This window comes from Salmo salar, chromosome 11, assembly GCF_965601325.2.
Source record: "Salmo salar chromosome 11, fSalSal1, whole genome shotgun sequence".
Taxonomy (NCBI): Eukaryota; Metazoa; Chordata; class Actinopteri; order Salmoniformes; family Salmonidae; genus Salmo; species Salmo salar.
Genome location: NC_138301.1, coordinates 120,361,878 through 120,367,877, shown reverse-complemented (window position 1 = coordinate 120,367,877; position 6,000 = coordinate 120,361,878).

The following is a 6,000-nucleotide window of genomic DNA, read 5'->3' as shown; positions in this document are numbered from 1 at the left end:
ATATCAAAATATATTTTATATTTGAGATTCATCAAAGTAGCCACCCTTTGCCTTGACAGCTTTGCACATTTTTGGCATTCCCTCAACCAGCTTCATGAGGTTGTCACCTGGAATGCATTTCAATTAACCTGTTAGGGCTAGGGGGCAGTATTGACACGGCCGGATAAAAAACGTACCCGATTTAATCTGGTTACGACTCCTGCCCAGTAACTAGAATATGCATATAATTATTGGCTTTGGATAGAAAACACCCTAAAGTTTCTAAAACTGTTTGAATGGTGTCTGTGAGTATAACAGAACTGAAATGGCAGGCAAAAACCTGAGAAGATTCCAAACAGGAAGTGCCCTCTCTGACAAGTTGTTGTTCATCTTGGCTCTTTTTATTGAAGACTGAGGATCTTTGCCGTAACGTGACACTTCCTACGGCTCCCATAGGCTCTCAGAACCCGGTAAAAAGCTGAATGATATCGAGGCAGCCTCTGGCTGAAACACATTATCGCGTTTGGATAGTGGCTGGTCAGAGGACTCTGAGACTCATGCTCGTGCACGAGGGCACGAGATGTATTTATTTTCTCTCTCTTTGTAAGTATACAGGCTTTCCCGGTCGGAATATTCTCGCTTTTTTTACGAGAAAAATGGCATAAAAATGTATTTTAAACAGCGGTTGACATGCTTCGAAGTACGGTAATGGAATATTTAGAATTTTTTTGTCACGAAATGCGCCATGCTCGTCACCCTTATTTACCCTTTCGGATAGTGTCTTGAACGCACGAACAAAACGCCGCTATTTGGATATAACAATGGATTATTTGGGACCAAACCAACATTTGTTATTGAAGTAGAAGTCCTGGGAGTGCATTCTGACGAAGAACAGCAAAGGTAATAACATTTTTCTTATAGTAAATCTGACTTAGGTGAGTGCTAAACTTGCTGGGTGTCTAAATAGCTAGCCCTGTGATGCCGGGCTATCTACTGAGAATATTGCAAAATGTGCTTTCACCGAAAAGCTATTTTAAAATCGGAACATAGCGAGTGCATAGAGGAGTTCTGTATCTATAATTCTTTAAATAATTGTTATGTTTTTTGTGAACGTTTATCGTGAGTAATTTAGTAAATTCACCGGCAGTGTTCGGTGGGAATGCTAGTCACATGCTAATGTAAAAAGCTGGTTTTTGATATAAATATGAACTTGATTGAACAAAACATGCATGTATTGTATAACATAATGTCCTAGGGTTGTCATCTGATGAAGATCATCAAAGGTTAGTGCTGCATTTAGCTGTGGTTTGGGTTTATGTGACATTATATGCTAGCTTGAAAAATGGGTGTCTGATTATTTCTGGCTTGGTACTCTGCTGACATAATCTAATGTTTCGCTTTCGTTGTAAAGCCTTTTTGAAATCGGACAGTGTGGTTAGATTAACGAGAGTCTTGTCTTTAAAATGGTGTAAAATAGTCATATGTTTGAAAAATTGAAGTTTTTGCATTTTTTAGGTATTTGAATATCGCGCCACGGGATTACACTGGCTGTTGAGTAGGTGGGACGCTTGCCCATAGAAGTTAACAGGTGTGCCTTGTTAAAAGTTAATTTGTGGAATTTCTTTCCTTCTTAACACGTTTGAGACAATCAGTTGTGTTGTGACAAGGTAGGGGTGGTATACAGAAGATAGCCCTATTTGGTAAAAGACCATGTCCATATTATGGCAAGAACAGCTCAATGAACAGCTCAAATAAGCAAAGAGAAACGACAGTCCATCATTACTTTAATGTCACACCCTGATCTGTTGACCAGTTTTCCCCTTTATCCCCTGTGTATTTATACCTGTGTTCTCTGTCTGTTGCCAGTTCGTTTTGTTCATTCATACCTACCAGCGTTTTCCCCCCTTGCTCCTGTACTCTGGATTACTGACCTATGCCTGCCCTGACCCTGAGCCTATTTTCTAGTTTTCCCGGTTTTGACCTTTCTGCCTGCCCTGACTCTGAGCCTGCCTACCATCCCGTACCTTTGCCCCACTACTCTGGATTACCAACCTCTGCCTGCCCTGACCCCGTCTGCCGTCCTGTACCTTCGACTGTTCAAATTAATGAACTTTTATTACTTCGACATAGTCTGTCTTACCTTCAAAACGTGTTACTTTAAGACATGAAGGTCAGTCAATCGGAAAAATTTCAAGAACTTTTAAAGTTTCTTCAAGTGTAGTTGCAAAAAAAATATCAAGCGCTATGATGAAACTGCCACAGGAAAGGAAGACCCAGAGTTACGCAGAGGATATGTTCATTAAAAAGTTAACTGCACCTCAGATTGCAGCCCAAATAAAATGCTTCACAGAGTTAAAGTAACAGACACATCTCAACATCAACTGTTCAGAGAAGACTGCGTGAATCAGGCCTTCATGTTGGAAATGCATTCCAGGTGAAGCTGGTTGAGAGAATGCCAAGAGTGTGCAAAGCTGTCATCAAGGCAAAGGGTGACTACTTTGAAGAATATAAAATATATTTTGATTTGTAAAACACTTTTTTGGTTACTACATGATTCCATATGTGTTATTTCATCATGTTGATGTCTTCACTATTATTCTACAGTGTAGAAAATAGCCCCAAAAAAGAAAAACCCTTGAATGAGTAGGTGTGTCCAAACTTTTAACTGGTACTGTACATATTAAGTCAACTACTTCTACCACTGCACATTGACTCGGTAGTGGTACCCCTTGTATGTATATAGCCTTGTTATTTTACTGTGTTACTATGAACGTTTTAGCAAATTTTTGGTTAAGGGCTTGTAAGTAAGCATTTCACGGTAAAGTCTACACCTGTTGTATTCGGCCATGTGACAAATACATGTGATTTGCCTTGGCTCGGATAAGTCTACTTTATTTTAAATCAATTTACAGTTAACACACACACACACAGTACCAGACCTTGGTTCAAATACTATTTAAATTAAATTCACATACATTTTGAAGTAAGTATTCAGATATATTTTATTTGAAAATACAAGTATTGGAAAGTGTTGCTATTGTATTTGAAAATACTCCAAAAACACAGATTATTTTCAAATACAAATTAATACTCCCATGCATTTGGACCCAGGTCCTTATTAAGAGTATTTGAAATAATGTATTTGAAAATATTGTAGCGACCTTAACCCAAGAGATGCGTGTACACGTGAGGGACTTGGGTTAGAGAAGTTTGGGGACAGGCTCTCCCGGAGGAAGTGGGGGGTGGGGTATTGTAGCGACCTGAACCGAACATCTAGCAACCTCATCAAGAGGTTCAGACCTCTTGGCATAACGGTTATGGTTAAGGTGTTTGCTTGACAGTTGTTGGGACACGAGTTCGAGTGCTGGTCGGGGCTACCCCCGAATTCGCTACAATACTTTCAAATACATCCAATTAAAGTCGTTGGTTTCAGCCACATTATTAGGAAATACTCAAAATACAGTAAATAGGTATATTTAAATAAATAATAAAATACACAAGTCTATATAGTACTATGTCTAGGGTATATGTGTTAACTTTAAAAATCAGCTTACTTCTAACCCAGTTTTACAACATTGGAGTTGTAGGTTTGGTATCAAGAATAAACCGATTAAAAATTGGGTCAAACTGGAACAACTAAAACACATTACCACTCTGGTTTTCTACGACACTAGCTAGATCTCCTCTGGATTTTCTCAAACTAGCCAGCTTCAATTAGCTTCACATTCCAGGTCGGGCTTCATCCGTAATTTAGTAGTGCTATTTTAAACACACCAACAACAACAAAAAACTTGTGATTTAATAAAATATTTCTCTAATGAAGGGGAATGATGAGGCAATATTTGGCGAGAGGGAGATAATCTGATTACAAACTCGATAAATGGAGTTGGCCTGCACCAGAACAGGTTCATATTCAAGGATTCGTTGCCATAGAAATATACTTGGCTAAAAAAGGTGAGTCGTGCGACTAGTTATCCCGAGTTGAACTCAAAAGTTGACCAAAGTTGTCTCGCAGACTAATGAAACCTGATTCACAGTATTGCGGAAAAACGGACTACTCTACCACCTTCCGATGTACAACCAGGACGGATCATAAATCTGGTGATATGGATTAAACTTTACATGGATATGATGAACTCTGGTCATGTAAATTAAATCACGCGTATTACCTTTGCAGTACGATCATTTAATTTGCATCCTAAAATCCTGCAACAGACTGGCGTCCTGTCCAGAGGGTGTACGCCTGCCTACCTGTCCATCATGCTGCCTCACGCTACAGAAACGAGATACAGTGCCTTAGGAATGTATTCAGGGAACTTTAGTTTTTACACATTTTGTTACGTTACAGCCTGATTCTAAAATGTATTAAATAAAAATAAATCTTCAGCAATCTACACACAATACCCCACAATGTGAAAATGGAAAAACGTGTTTAGAAATTTTTGCGAATACAAAAATACCTTATTTACATAAGTATTCAGACCCTTTTCTATGAGACTCAAAATTGAGCTCAGGTGCATCCTGTTTCCATTGATCATCCTTGAGATGTTTCTACAACTTGATTGGAGTCCACCTGTGGTAAATTCAATTGATTGGACATGATTTGGAAATGCACACACCTGTCTATATAAGGTCCCACAGCTGACAGTGCATCAGAGCAAAGGATTGTGTCGAGTCACAGATCTGGGGAAGGGTACCAAAACATTTCTGCAGCATTGAAGGTCCCCAAGAAACCAGTCACCTCCATCATTCTTACATGGAATAAGTTTGGGACCACCAGGCCAAATTGAGCAATCGGGAGAGAAGGGCCTTGGTCAGGGAGGTGACCAAGAACCTGATGGTCACTCTGACAGAGCTCCAGAGTTCCTCTATGGAGATGGGAGAACCTTTCAGAAGGACAACCATCTCTGCAGCACTGCAGCAATCAGGCCTTTATGGTAGAGTGGTCAGACTGAAGCCACTCCTCAGTAAAAGGCATGACAGCCCACTTGGAGTTTGACAAAAGGCACCTAAAGACTCTCAGACCATGAGAAACACGATTCCCTGTTCTGATGAAACCAAGGTTCAACTCTTTGGCCTGAATACCAAGCGTCACGTCTGGAGGAAACCTGGCACCATCCCTACGGTGAAGAATGGTGGTGGCAGCATCACACTGTGGGGATGTTTTTCAGCAGCAGGGACTGGGAGAGTAGTCAGGATCGAGGCAAAGATGAACCTAGCGAAGTACAGAGGTCCTTGATGAAAACCTGCTCCAGAGCACTCAGGACCTCAGACTGGGGTGAAGGTTCACCTTCCAACAGGACAACGACCCTAAACACACAGCCAAGACAACACAGGACTGACTTCGGGACAAGTCTCTGAATGTCCTTGAGTGGCCCAGCCAGAGCCCAGACTTGAACCCAATCGAACATCTCTGGAGAGACCTGAAAATAGCTGTGCAGCAACGCTCCCCATCCAACCTGACAGAGCTTGAGAGGATCTACAGAGAAGAATGGGAGAAATCTCCAAATATAGGTGTGCCAAGCTTGTAGCATCATACCCAAGAAGACTCAAGGCTGTAATCGCTGCCAAAGGTGCTTCAACAAAGTACTGTAGCTCAGTTGGTAGAGCATGGCGCGTGCAACGCCAGGGTTGTGGGTTCGATTCCCACGGGGGGCCAGTATTTAAAATGCACTCTACTGTAAGTCGCTCTGGATAAGAGCGTCTGCTAAATGACTAAAATGTAAAAAAAAAAGGGTATGTTTTTGGGGTGGTTTTGCATATGAGCAAAAATGTCTATAAAACTGTTTTTGCTTTGTCTTATGGGGTAGTGTGTAGATTGCTAAACAAACAAAAAAAGTCATCCATTTTAGAATAAGGCTGTAATGTAACAAAATGTGGAAAAGTCAAGGGGTCTGAATACTTTCTGAAGGCGCTGTAGGCTCCTGCCCTATGGGCCATTCTGGTTCAGATAAGGCCACTTACTTTCCAGTTCACACAGTTCTATAGGTCTAGTATGCCTATCAATCTAGTATAACTTGG